Source organism: Macaca nemestrina, chromosome 13 (assembly GCF_043159975.1).
Source record: "Macaca nemestrina isolate mMacNem1 chromosome 13, mMacNem.hap1, whole genome shotgun sequence".
NCBI lineage: Eukaryota > Metazoa > Chordata > Mammalia > Primates > Cercopithecidae > Macaca > Macaca nemestrina.
Window position 1 is genome coordinate 111,256,743 of NC_092137.1, and position 15,677 is coordinate 111,272,419.

Consider the following 15,677-nt stretch of genomic DNA (forward strand, 5'->3'; position numbering starts at 1 on the left):
AGAAAAAGCAGACCCTAGAGAATATTGAGAAATCTGGGACTTCTTTTAGGACATCGGCGCTGTAGAAAGCTATTGGAAGATCCCCAATTTATTTTACCTACACATACCCTAGCTCAGTGGTAAGTCATAGACTGATTATTTCCCATACTCCCAAAAAAGTACACTTATATAAGTTTACAGCATTTGGCATAAGATTTAATGGGGATTAATTGGACTGCTGAAGTTTGTACGATGAACTCATGTCGAGAACCCTTAATTGAGAGCATTCTGAATGCCAGAATTTATTAGGATAAAAAACTAAATAACACATGTGTGTTATTCAAGGAGCTTACAGTCAATTGGAAGATACAGTAAAGCAGGCAGCCAATTATAACATGGAATGAATTGGGAGATAATACAATTTGCAATAGGAATCTATTGCTGAAACGGGACAGTTCCCTGATCCCTCTTGTAGGGCGCGCTAGAGGGATGTGGCTTGGCTGTTCCGTTACCATGGCTGCTCAAACCCCTTATGGGAGGGGAAGCACACAGACGGACAGGTGCAGGAGCCCAAGTGGGTGTGTGTTACAGTGTGCTCTTTTGGCCTTGCTGTCCGCAGACAGCTTGAGTGTTAACCAACTTAGTGGACTCTCTGCCTTTCTGCAAGGGCAGAGGGCTAGTGTGACAGCTTTTTGTATCCCAAGCTTTTATCCAGCATCCCAGAAGAACTGGGTCGCACACAGACCTGAAGTGTGAATGTGGGGATCCTATTGAGTGGTGGAGGTGGCTCTCAGTGGGATGGATGGGGACCCGGAAGTGGGGATGGAGTGGGAAGATGACATTCCCCTGGAGTCCAGCGGCTGAACTCTTCTGACCGCCTCCAGCCGAACACCTCTCAGCGTTCAGACGTCCCTCCTCTTCTCTCTTTCTTTGCCGTGTGGTTATGCCATTCATCTGCTTATCTCCTTGTCTCCTTGTCTGTCTGTCTGTCTGCTCAACTCCTTCTGTTTGTTTGTTCAACTCCTTCTGGAGTCTGGGGTTAGGATTTATATGGGTATAAAATGGGGGGTTGCAGCAGGCCAAAAGGAAACTTTTTGTGTGTGAGAATAGAAACGCCTATACTCATTTAGGGCTGCAGGTCTCCAGACCGGAGGGTGGGGTCTTTGCTGGTGAACTGCCCTCTTCTACCCAGTATTTCTCTCTCTTTCCTGTCCATATCATTGCAAGCATTCTTAAAACCATCTTGGGAGAGAGTCAGGATAGAAGAAGAACTGCATAACAGTTACTTGAAGGATGAGCAGAAATTAGTCATGCAAAATTCGCAAAGAATGTGTCCTCAGTGGACAAAAAAGAATATTCAGTGGCCTGCCAGATGCAGGATAACACAAAATAGTGTTCACAGAAATGAAAACAGCCCAATATGAGTAGAGCCTGATGCCTTGTCGTCAAGGGATTAGGCCAGAGGGCTGAGCTAGAACCACATACTTCGTGTCCAATAAAGAAATTTGCATTTTTACCCTGAGGTCAAGAAATAACAGTTACATATTTCTTATAGTATTCTAGGCTTGTTATGAAAAATAGTTTGAAGGGATAACAAGAGCAAAGGAAGCCATCCTAATTATAATGTGGTGTCTAAGAACGTGAGATATACTGTCAGGCTGTTCAAACTTAAGCCAAGCTTCACCATTAACCAAGTGCTTTCATTTAAAGACATTGTTTAATTACTATCTCTGTGCTTCAGTTTCTTCATTTGGAAAATGGAGAAAAATCATATGTCAATGTAGTAGAGTTATTGTGAGATTGAATGAATTAATATGTGAAAAAGTTCTTAATACTGTGCTTGGCACAAAAGCTTTTACTTATAGCCTTAATCATCAACATTACGATCAGCTGCAGCATTATGGAAGAGGGTGTCACAATGTTTAACAAAGTTTGTGGCAACCGGGATGGAGAGAAGTACACTAATTAGACAGGTGGACTTGATGGTCTCTGGCAACTGCTTAGATGTGGAGGTAAGGAGGTGAGTCAAGGTGGATGCCTAGGTTTCTTCATTGGACAATTAGGTGAAGGATGTTGTCATCATCATACAGACTGAAGGGCAAGAAGATGAATTATTTACTTGCATGCCAATTTTGAGTGTACTTTCATGTGAATAAGAACAAAATACAGTTGACTCTGAAGACATGGCGCTTGCAATCAAGATCACAGGCATTGACATACAGCCACTGATTTATGAGTATGTTAATCTTCAATGTCTTTCATGCTAAAGACATTTTACACTTTTCTAAGTGTTCTCATTTGATATTTAGGTGATTATGTAGGTTAGGTGAGTCATATCTGTTTTGTAGAAGGAAAAATTGAGGAACAGAGTTAGCATTTTCCCACATGAGTACATACCTAATTGGTGAAAGAATTGGCATTTTTTAAAAACCCTGTTTCTTTTTGATTTAAACTTTTAGTCACACACTGTGTTCCCTATAATTCAGGCATCAACCAACCATCTAAAAGTAGCCCACACTTTTAGATTCAATGGAATTGGCTCAAACCCCATTCCATATGTAGGAGGCTTCTATTCTCTTCAGGGATTGCACGCTGGGTGATAGGGCTTTTGTATTTTCTATTTACTATATGATGCTTTTCTTCCGAATCAATTTTCCTTTAAAAGTGCCATATTTTTGAAGCAAGATTCCTAACACTTTGGCTTGCTCTCTTTCTCTCACCTCTGCTTACACCCACTCTCAACTGCCCTGAGTAGTTTTCCTGTCTTCATCTTTTGTTTCCTGTTAGCTAGACTCTCAGGTGTCAGGTTACTGAAACACTTTACAAAGGCATTCTTGCCCCTGTTAAGACTTGCTATTGTTTTCAACCAGACTATACGCTGTTGACAGTGTAATTTTTCTGAAACCGATATTTTTGTTTACTTTTTGAATAAGCTACAAACTACGTTCATGATATTCTCTAGATATTATCACATATTAATAGAAATGAAAAAGGTGTACACACACACACACACAGGCAGAGTGACAGAGAACATTCACCAAATCCTGTTGGCAATACCAAACACAACCAAATGATTGTTACTTAGAAAGAATAAGAAAATGCAGATTTTCTTTTTCATTAACACTATTTAGCCAATGATATGTTTCCTCTCTCCTCTTCACTATCATCTTTCTTGTTCTTTGAACTGACGAACTGGCATCTCCAGAATAACTGAGTCATTAAAGGAAAGTTGAAGGTTGGTGGAGATCCAGTTAAATCCCAAATGAAAGACGAAAAAGATGTTATGAACACATAAGCCCAAACAGCAAAAATGCATATAGATGTATGTGCCTCATAAATTATGTCTCAAATTTCTTCCTTTTTTACATTTATCCTGCCTTCTACAGATAAAAGTAAAGCAAATGAAATATTATAAAGTATCAAGCTGATACTGTAGAAGCTTAATGTTTACTTCAGAAAGATGTTCACCATAAAGATTAAGAAAATTGATTTTGTAAAATGTGATGCTATTTTTTAAAAAACTATAAATCTGTAAGAAGTACGATAGTATGATTTTTCTTTTTTATTTATCTTCATTTTTACATTTTACAATGAAAGGACTGTATCTGGAGATGAATTATTTTTTCTAACACAGTATTTTTGTTCCTTTATGTCTTCAAACATCATACTGTAAGATTTTAAAAAATTTATACATATTAGGTACCAGGCATTCGCTTAACCAAGACATCAAAATTAGCATTACAGAAAATACTAATTATATCAATGTTAATGACATTAGATGCTGCCTGGTGCGAGGCACTGGGAAAGACACTGCATTATTGTTGAAGTATTGCAGTTCTTGCCCCAAATGCATAACTTCAGTTGAATCATAAGACAAAATCAGACAGACTTATGAGGGATATTCTAAAATGCAACAAGCTTACATTTTGCAAAACAAAAAACAAAAACAAAAACAAACAAATGAAAAAAACCCAAAGGAAACTTGGAGAACCATGTGACACTAAAGTGTATCCTGAGAAAAAAAGAGAAAAGAAAAAGAAATGATGGTCTCTGTAAGGAGCAATAATGGAATAATCAGCAACATTTGAAAATGGACTGCATATTAGATAATATATTGCATCTGTGCTAAAATTTCTGAAATGTATAACTGCACTGTAATTATGTAAAATCATGTCCTTGTTTTTAGGAAATACAAGCAAGATTATTGAGGGCAAAGGGATAAGAGCTCTGTAGCTTATTTTCAAATGGTTGAGTAAAGGAGAAAGAAAAAAAGCACAGAAGAAAGAAGAAAAGGAAGAAAGGGAGGGAAAAACAGTTTGTGTCTTAGGTACCTGTCTTAGCTATTAGGTTGGATTCCTCGAGATCAAGGTGGGTTAAATATGAATCTTAGCCAGGCGTGGTGGCTCACACCTGTAATCCCAACACTTCGGGAGGCCAAGGTGGGTGGATCACCCGTGGTCAGGAGTTAGAGACCAACCTGGCCAACATGACGAAACCCCTTCTCTACTGAAAATACAAAAACTGGCTGGGCATGGTGATGCCTGTCTGTAATCCCAGCTACCTGGGAGGCTGAGGCAGGAGAATCACTAGAACCTGGGAGGCGGAGGCTGCAGTGAGCTGAGATCACACCACTGTGCTCCAGCCTGGGTGACAGAGCAAGATTCTGTCTCAACAAACAAACAAACAAACAGGCATGAATTTTAATTTCTAACATGTTGCCTTGCAATAATTGATGTCTAGTCTCCCAAATCAGGACTGAATAGATTAATAGCTATTGTAACAGTGGACTTACATAATTTTCTCGTCACTCTTGAGACAGTGAAACAGAAGTATGCATCTGAATGAAAGTTATAAGAATATACATAGCAGCTTTATTTGTAATATCCCTAAACTACAAATAATCCAAAAATCTATCAATGGTAAACTAGACAAACTGTGGCATATCTATATGATGGTAAACTACACAGTAATGAAAAAGAAAAAAATTACCTACTACTAGGCATAATAACACGAATGAATTTCACAGATATATAATGCTCAGTTAAAGAAGCAAGACACGTTAGTAAGAAATGCAAGAATAGGCAAAATTTATACATGATGATAGAAATAAAAATAAAGGTTACTGTGGGGGAGGAGGTGGATACTGACTGGGAAGGCTCATGAGGGAGTTTTCCAGTGTGATGCAAATGTTCTATATTTTCATGTTGGAGATAGTTACCCATGTATAAATGTGTGGTATAGAAATTCATCTCATTGTAACTTTAATATTAATACACTTTACCAACTGTATATTATGCCAAGTTTCAGCTTATTCTGAGCTCACCACCAATCCATTTTCTCTTTACTGTATCTAGCCCAGATATTTGCATATATCAGATGTTCAAGATACATATTTGGAATGAATAAATAAAATTGTTCCTATCGTGTACCTTATTTCCTTAGGACTCTGCTGCATGTGATAATGGATGTTAACAACTGTTATTTCTTTTAGTTGATACTTTTGGAATAGATCTAAGAATATTGTATTAATCCAAGGAGTGATCCTCATGACCAAAACTTCAGTAACAAGTCTGTTGGGACATGGGTGAGATTGGGGCCGATCTTTGAAAAATATCAGTCTTCAAAATGCCACATATTGTGTTTGTTAAGTGTGATAAATCACATGCACCCAGATATGCAGCAAATTCGGTCGTCACTTGTGAGAGGTATGAAGATATCAGCACAACATGGCACAGGAGCTGCAAGACCTTACCAAAATGAGAGATTTCCCTATTCAGAGGCCAGCGCTAACCCCAGATTTATCTGGACTGGGTGAGGATCAGCCTCCAAGAGGGTGGGGGGAGAAGATGGGGGCAGCCATGAGTGGGAAATTAGACACATTCTAAAATCGCAGATCAGATCAGGAGGTCCATACAAACTAAATTTTAAAATTCCAAAAACCAGGACCAGGCTTTAGCATGAAGTTACTGGTGGGGACTAGGCAAGGAGTTCTGAAATTCAGGCAGCTAGATTTCAGTTCAAGACAGAATTAATGTCCAAGTCAGGCCCTGAGATGAAAGCCAGGAACCAGGGGTCCCATGCTGTGAGGGAGCTCAGCAGCCCTGAGCACAGTAACACATCTTATAGCCCCACATACCCCAGGTGTTCTCATGTGACTCCCACCTGCTCCCACTGATGCAGAGAAAGAAGGAGTTCCAGGTACCACAGTGTTAGCTTTTATTCAGCAAGTCCTTGGCAGAGTTAAAGCTCTAAGTGTATCTGTCTAGTTTGAAACTGAGAGTTATAAAAGGGACAGAAAATAGATCACTGTGATTCTAACCTACACATTATGTCAATTTTGTTAATGGCCATCCTATATTACACCAAATTACATTTTTTAATGTATTAACTTTAAATTAACTAGAACATTAAGTTACCCAGAATATTAACTTTCCCAGACATTTAAGTAATATTTAATAGTAAATGGGCCTCTGAAATCATTACTACAATGATAATTTTAGAAAAATAACAAGCTAATATACTTTTTGCAGCCAATGCTTTTATAGGGATTCTTTGACATAATTTTTTTTCAATATTTAAGAACATTAAAAAATGTGCTTAATTAATTTGTAGTTTGAGACATTCTATTTTTAAAAGTAATTACCAAAGATAATTTGTCCCTTTTCTTATATTAATGAAAATATTATGATAGGATAAATATACAGAAAAATCCAATATTCTGGTTAGAAATAATAAAGAGTATAAAGAATATTCTCTCAGAACTTGGATTGCTTTTAAAATTTGAATAAATTTCCAATGTGTAATAGGTTTGGGGATTTAAAAGCAGAATGTTTTTAGTTGCTTATTTATATATATATAATTTATATTTCATAAACTGAGTTTATTATATTCAATTATAAAGATGCTTTTGTTCATAATCCAAACGTAGATGAACACACACCTTTAATATGCATACTGGAGAAAAGTATATGAACTGTAGAAATTCTAATTAATTTGGGGATTTGGAGAGTGCCATTAAACTTAACCACTTTTGGGGGTTGCTCTTAGGGCCATCTACCTCACCTTGGTTTGAAAAGCAAGCACAGTTAATCTCTATTTGGAATCTAGTCCTAAAACTAGACAATTAATAGTCTAGTAGACTATTGCTATTTCCGATCACATGTGATTATAATTCTGCAACTGGGATCTTTAACAGAAGAGAATAATTGGTTCTTTTGGTAAATAAATCATTAGGCTTTGGTTTTCCTTTGTGTATTTGTGCAAAACCTAAGCCACACACAATTTGTGGGCATTATCGTTGTTTTATAACTGACCCTGACCTTGGCACTTCAGCCAGGAATGAATGGCTAAGTAGTCTTTGCTCTGCTCTTGGATCCTCAGCATTTCCATATCCCTCTCCTCTCCTCTCTCTCTGCTCTTCTCCTTCCTAGGTATGCTGCAAAAGGTCATAATATCACACTGTAAGTTGTTTAAAGCCCATTACTAGGCTTTGTGACTGCTCAGGTTACGAATACTAGTATTTGGCAGTACTCTTGTTTGAAGACTTTCACTTTCTCTTTCAAGTCACATTTGCTCTTGTTTCCCAATATTGCTACAGATGTATATATATTTGAACATATATAAGGCCGGGTGTTGTGGCTCTCGTCTGTAATCCCAGCACTTTGGGAGCCCAAGGCAGGTGGATCACCTGAGGTCAGGAGTTTGAGACCAGCCTGACCAAAATGGTGAAACCCTGTCTCTACTAAAAATGCAAAATTAGTTGGGCATGGTGCAGCATGTCTGTCATCTCAGCTACTTGGGAGACTGAGGCAGGAGAATTACTTGAACCCAGGAGGCGGAGGTTGCAGTGAGCCAAAATCACGCCACTGCACTCCAGCCTGGGCAATAGAGCTAGACTCAGTCTCAAAAAATAAAAGAACATATATAAATAAGTTTTAGCACATTGCTTTTAGTACCCTGGGAGAAAGCCCAACCTTGTGTTGCTGCAACCATTAGAGCTGTATACTATTTGCTATTGCGTTATTTGGCATCAAGTTACAAACTCTTTGCATTGAAGGAAGAGTTCTGTAAATTATTGTTACACTCAGTAAACCTCATTATTTAGGAGGGTAAAGAGCACCTACTTAGCCAGATTCTACACAAAGATTACCATCCCTTCTAGCAAAGCAACATGGGTTCCAGTTGTTCCTGACCTATGCTAACTAAGGTCAACACTGGCCACAACTAGACTAGACTTCAGAGGAAGATGAGACCAATAGAAACAAGTGCCTAGCAATTTCTAAGGTTTTACTGTGGTTGAAGTGCAGGTTACACCCATCACAAGCTCCACCTGGATTTTACTTTGAAATAAAAAGGAACACAGTGTCCTAGGCAATGGTCCATGTGCAACTGAGAAGACTGTGTGCTCTATTGTTGCTGAGTGGACTGTTCTATAGGTGTCTGTAAGGTGTATGTGAGTGGGCATGAACATACATGGTGACATGTCACACACACATGCACATGGACAGAGCTTCTGGCCTATGAAAAGATAGTATTGTTTTCACATTTCAGAAATGCAATGAAAATATTTTCCAATTGGATGTCTAAATTTACGCTATAAGTTACTTACTAGAAATACATGTCTATTGCAAGACAATATTTAAAAGATGAGTTGCAAACATGTACTTGACTTCAGACATTGTGTTTATAAATATAACAGATTAGAAATATCGCTAGAAACCTTATTTTTTAAAGAAAAAAGTCAGTTTACTTATTTTATATTCCTTTTTCAGAAGAATACCACTTCAAGTATTTCAGAAGGCTATACTAACAGTGCCAGTTTCATTACTCAATGTGTTTTCTCTAAATGGAAAATAAAAGTTTCAATATGTAGAGTAAGTTTAGCTAGACTGCGTACCTCACATCATATTTAGATCTGTAAAATTTCAGATCCTGTTTGAAATTCTCATAGACTTGAGAAACAAGATAAAAATGCCTGCCTATAACTTAGTTACCACATAAACACTGACTATTTTTACCCACTCCAAACAAATACATAAATAGAGACTCAGGTATTGTTTCTTTGTTTTCCTATACTGAGTGATTTATTCCAATTTGTTTGTTTCATAGGCAATGAAACAAAATCCTCAGCTGGACATCATATACTTCCCACTTCCTCCGTATGGCAAGAGGACTTTTTCCTCTTTATACTCTCAATCTGCCCTCTTCCCTGTATCTCTTTCTGTTCATGTCCAACAGGCAGCCTCTGGCTCACTAATGCTCTCAGCAAGTATATTTGAGATTTGTTTATGTGGGAGTGTGTTGTTTAATTTCCCAAATATCCTTCTATTACTCATTTCTAATTTAATTTCATTGTTGTCACAGAACATAGTGTCATTTCACTCCTTTTTAAGGTATTGAGACTTGCTTTAAGGCCTGACATATGGTCTACCCTGGGGACCGTTCCATGTGCAATTGAGAAGACTGTATTCTGTTATTGCTGGGTGGACTGTTCTATTTCCATAGACGTCTGTAAGGTTTATTTGGATATAATGTTTTCAAGTCTTTTTTCCAGGTTAATAGTCTGTGTAATTATATCCATTATTAAAATGTAGAGTTTGAAATATCCCACTTATTGAATTGTCTATTTTTCCCTTTAATCTAACTCATTTTTTTTTTTGGCTTCGTGTACTGTGTACATGCATATATGTTTACATGCATATATGTTTAAATTTTGTATGTTTTCTTGATGGATTAACCATTTTACTATTTTAAATATTGTTATATGTCTCATGTGAGAATTGTTGTCATAAAGTCTATTTTCTCTGTTATTTGTATGTTTTCCTGATCTCTTTTTATTACTATTTACCTAGCATATATTTTTCATACATTTGCTGCCACTGTTTTTGCTTATTTAATTTTTGGTTGTTTGTGTGTTTAGTGTTTCCAACCTAATTCTATGAAATCTGTATCTTTGTCAAGTGTGGCCACTGAATTAATTTCCTATTCTACATGTCATCTATTGATTGGACAGTGATTTCTTGGAATGCTGGGATCCACAAGTCTCTCAGCCAGCAGGGGGCGGTGTGTGTGTTGGGGCATGTCTTCAACACTTGGTCAGGCCATTTAGAATGCTGTTCGTACAGAGCCTCAATGTCAGCCAGAGGTGAGAGTAGGGTCTTCTCCAGTCTTTCCTGAAAACACACACAGCCCTATGCACATGTATGACCTCTAGATTCCCATGAATATGTTGGATAATTTCAAAGCCCCTATGGACATTTTATTTCTCAGCTTTTCTTTTTAAGCTTTTTGGTTAGACTTTTATTTTCCCAACTGTAATCTTTCACTTCAGACAGTCTTGTTATCAACAAACAATCCCTGAGGAGAGGTTTTTAGAACCAGGTGAGTGAGAATGAGGAAAAATAAAGACAAGCATTTTTAGTGAGGTCTTCCTAGGAATCAGAGACAGATCAAATAATGACTATTCTTTGAAGAAGAGGGTTTTCAAGAATTTGACCTGTTCTCTCTTTCATACCAAAAATGCAAGCTTTAGTTTTTAAGGCTACTGGAAAATGGTAGAGGAGGCTATGTTAAGTTGAAATGCCACAAAGTTCACTGTCACTTTTCTTACCGCGATTTGCTGGGGTTTGGTTTGTTTGTTTGTTTGTTTTTAACTAAATGCTCTCTGGGTTGCTGCAAGCCTTTGACTCTTTTTCAGAGTGCTGACCAAGTTGTTTCCAACATTGTTTATTTGTTTTTTCCCTTGCTTATGCCAAAGAGAAAATTTTCAGAGGTCCTTACTCTTCCATTTTGGCTAACATCACTCTAGGTGGTTATCTTTGGCTTCATTTTGGAAGGATATCTTTGCCAGGTATAGAATTCTGGGTTTGCATTTTTTTTTTTTCAGTACTTGAAAGACTTGTTTCAATATCACTGGCCTCAATACTTCCTGAAGCCATAAATTCTTTTACCATTTTATTTAAGTGTTTTTCTCTGGCATCTATCTGAGTTTTGTTTTGTTTTGATTCATGATTTTCTTCATGTTTATTCTGTTTTTAATTTGCTGAGCTTATCATCTATTTTTTAGTCCTGACATTATCCTATAGGCCCTTGACTTGGCTCATTTTTTTAATGTTTTTTCCTTTTTCATTTATTTTTATCATTGCTGTTATTTCTTTGTTAATTACTATTGATTTATTTTCAATTTGCCTAATAGTTTAATATCATCATCTATCTATTAAATCCAGCTGGTGAAACTTTAAATATCAAAATGTATATATTTTTTAAAAATTTTAATTTGCCTCTTTCATATATATTTTGTTTTTCTGCTAATATTTTGTCTCTTATTTTATTAGAAGCATGTATACTATTATTATTAACCTTCTCAAGTTTAGTTTTAAAGCACATTTGAAGTTCTTATCTGGTAATTCTAACATTTGTTTTATTTTAAGGTTTGCTGTTGTTGATTTTATTTTCCCTTTAGAAAGATGAACCACAGTTTTTTGGTTGTTCATATATTGAGTATTTGGGATTATCTTCTGGACATTGTGAATATTTTGCTGTGGATGCTTTGGATTCTGTCACATTCCTTCAAAGACTTTTGATGATTTTGTTTTAGCAACTATTTTACTTGGTTAGACATAGACTACAGACTGCAAGCTCTGTCTTGCCTGTGGTGGACCACAACATGAGCATCTTGTGGTCTTCTACAGGTATGCTTGAGGCCCACCAGAGACTTGGTGACATAGCTAGACAAATGCACACACACACACACAAAAACAAAAACACACACAACCCCTATACGCACAAAGTGTGGAATTCTCCTTTTCTAATTTTCTCACTTTAGATTTGCCCCATTACTCTCTGGTAGGTCTGGTGTTTCAAGATCCTTCCCTGGTCTCTCTGGTCAGAAAAATTATAGGCTTTCCACATTGTTTTATCAACCTGTGCTATATTGTGACTGTGACTATCCTCAGATCAACATCACAGACGCAGGAAATTAACTCCATATTCTCTCCTTTCCTTCTCTAAATTCTTACACCCCTCAAATACCATCCTGCTTTTGTTTATTCTTGAGAGCCCTAAAGCATGTTTCGTGTCTGTTTGATTGCTTGCCTATTGTTTTGCCCAGGGTTTATAGTCGTGATAGGCAAGAAATTTGGTTCTTAGCATTTACTCCTAGTTGAATAATTTCAACAGGCTCTGGAGTGGATGGCCTGGCCTTAGTTGTCTGGTACCTGATCCTGGAATGATTAGATTAGGTGGAGAGTGGCCTAAAGCATAAGAGCTCCATAAGGAGGTGGTTGAAGGGTAGACTCTGGATTGGTTGGTTTGCATATGAAGGTCATGCTTGTGGGTGAGTCTTGTGCTACCTCTAGGAATTGGCTGACCCTGAGAAGGGCAGTTGTTCCAGGGTCAGCAAGGACCCAAGATTTCAAAGCATCAAGAAAAAAAAAAAAAAAAAAAAAAAGACATGCTTAATACATACTGGAACCTGCTTATATATCCATTTTAGTCCAGAACACATTAGGTATCCTGTCCAGCGCTTTTTCCAATCTATGTTAATGATGACTTGTTATAAAACAAGGAAAAATAAAGACAAGCATTTTTAGTGAGGTCTTCCTAGGAATTAGAGACAGATCAAATAACCACTATTCTTTGAAGATGAGGGTTTTTAAGAGCTTGACCTGTTCAAACTATAAAGTTACATGTTTTATCATTTTTATCCAGTTACCTTTGTGTATTATTGATCTAATTTTAGAATGTTTAGTATTAAAACACCTTTTGATTTCTGGGATCAGCCCCACTTTGCTTCATTGTGTTATTATTTTAATTTACTTTCCAACGTATTTGCAAATGTTTGAGTATTCTAAAGAATTTTATAGTTTATTATAGTTTATATAGTTTATAGTTATATAGTATAGTTATATAGCTTATTATAGTTTATAGTTTATTGTAGTTTCTAGTTTATTATAGTATTCTATAAAGAATTTTTGCCTCAATATTATCTCATATATTTTATTCATTTTTTTACATATTTGAAGCACTACTTTTAAAGTTTGTATAATACTCTTCCTGGTGTATGTGCCACAGTTAATCATTCTCTCATGGTTAGAAATTTGTAGTGGTAATGCTCATAATTGTTATGTTTTGAACAACTATTTAACATATTTTCTTTTCTGGGATTTGGATTTGGTTTTTTATTAAAGTAGTGAGTATTGTGAAAGGTTTGTCCGATTTTTCTCTTTTGAGGAAAAGGAGTGTGAAGACTCTTTTTCATTGCCAAGAGTTTATATTTCATTTTTTAAACAATTTTTCCAGTTTGATAGTTGGCATTCATAAAAGTATTTTTTGGTTGGGCACGGAGGATCCTGCCTGTAATTCTAGCACTTTGGGAGGCCGAGGCAGGTAGATCGCTTGAGCTCAGGAGTTCAAGAACAGCCTGGGCAACATGGTGAAACCCTGTCTCCACAAAAAATAGAAAAATTAGCAGGGCATGGGACCGGTGCCTGTAATGCCAGCTACTTGGGAGGCTGAGTTGGGAAGATCTCTTGAGGCCAGAAGGCAGAGGTTTCAGTGAGCCGAGATTGCGCCATTGTACTCCAGCCTGGATGACAGAATGAGACTCTGTCTCAAAAAACAAACAAACAAACAAAAAAACAAAACAAAATTTTACTTTTTTCATAATAAAAGTGATATACACATACAAGAATACTTTTTTTAAGAAGACGTATTTGTACATATAATTGTTTTTTGGAAATCAAAAGCCATGTTTCTTTTCCCCTGGAGTGTTTGGATCTCTCTCTCTCTCTGAGATTCAGGGAATTCTTTTCAAACTTATGAACGATAACCAGGCTGAAAATGCTTTCTGAAGGAGAGATGTTTTGGCCATGCTTGATAACTTTTGTAAGTATAATATATACGTAAAATATATAAATGATAAATATATAAAATACATAATTTAGCAAAAGACTCACAGTAGCTTCTGAATAAGGAGGAAGACATCTGCGATGCAAAGAAACTTTTGAGAACTGAAGGGAGAAGCACTCAGGTAAAGGAGACAGCCAACCTTCCAGGGAAGGGAATAAGAGCCAGCGGCTCCTGCAGTGAGGTGAGGAGGCCCAGGCATCCATCTGGGAGACTCCAGGGAAAACAGAGGCTGCAAACCCCAGTTATTCTGCTGTTGCAGGAAACACTGGCTCTTCCACAGGGTCTTTTGATCATTGTTTCATATTGTGTCTCTACACAAAAGTCATTCTAAAAAGGAAAAATAGTTTAATAAAATAATATATAATACAATTAAATATAATTATCAAATGTATTGTAGATAATGTAATACAAATATATTTAATGATAAATATAATATTTTTTCTTTACTTGTGTACCATTTTACATATTGAAAAATGATTTACATATAAAATGATTATCAAACTTTCCTTTCTGAATTTTTATTTTCTTTTTTGAGACAGGGTATTGCTCTGTCTCCCAGGCTGTAGTGCAAGTGGCTTGATCATGGCCCACTGCAGCCTTGACCTCCTGGGCTCAAGTGATCATGATCCTCCCACCTCAGCCTTTTGAGCAGCTGGGACTACAGATGCACACTACCAAACACGGCTAATTTTGTGTGTATATATAGTATATACATATACTCTCTCTCTCTCTCTCTCTCTATATATATATATATATATATATATATATATATTTTTTTTTTTTTTTTTTTTTTTTGGAGAGATGAGGTTTCACCATGTTGCCTATGCTGGTCTCAAACTCTTGGGCTCAAGTGATCCTCCTGCTTTGGGCTCCCAAAGTGCTGGGATTACAGGAATGAGTCAAGGCACCCAGCCCCTTTATAAATTTTTTAATAGAAACCAAATGACTAAAATTAATTACATTATCTCAGGATGACATGGCTTCATCTTTATATTTTCAAACAGTATTTCACCAAGTTACGTGTAAGTGTTGATAATTCTGTATTGTTTTCTTCCTGAATGATTCTGCATTTTCTACATGGGGATCCTTTTTTTTTTTAGAATTTTAAAAAATTATACGCGGGAATAAGTTTGTTCTTCCATTTATCTTTTTAGTTCCTCCACAGATATGATTGGAGTTTTAAAAATATCATTTCTCTCTCTTCTAGAACAATCACTCCATCTTTAATCCTGTAATAGTTCATGATCCTCTTCCAGCTTATGAGGCACAATTTTCGCAAGCCTTTTTTGTCTTTGTTAAATATCTTACCTGTTTTCAAGGGTTTATTCTCCTAACTGACTCTTATAATATTACTTTTATTATGGAATGATTTTATATTTATCTTCTGTTTCTTTCCTAACCTGTGATAGTTTACTCTTCATACTTCTTAAAAAAAATCCTTACCTGGCTGGGTGTGGTGGCTCATGCCTGTAATCCCAGCACTTTGGGAGGACGAGGCGGGTGGATCACTTGAGGTCAGGAAAGTTTGTGACCAGCCTGGCCAACATGGTGAAACCCCGTCTGTACTAAAAAATGTAAAAATTAGCGGGGCGTGGTGGCGCGCACCTGTAATCCCAGCTACTAGGGAGGCTGAGGCGGGAGAATCGCTTGAACCCGGGAGGTGGAGGTTGCAATGAGCCAAGATCTGGCCATTGCATTCCAGTCTGGGCGACAAGAGCAAAACTCCACCTCAAAAAAACAAAAACAGAAACAAACAAAAAAACAAAAGGCCTGGCGCGGAACTTTGGGAG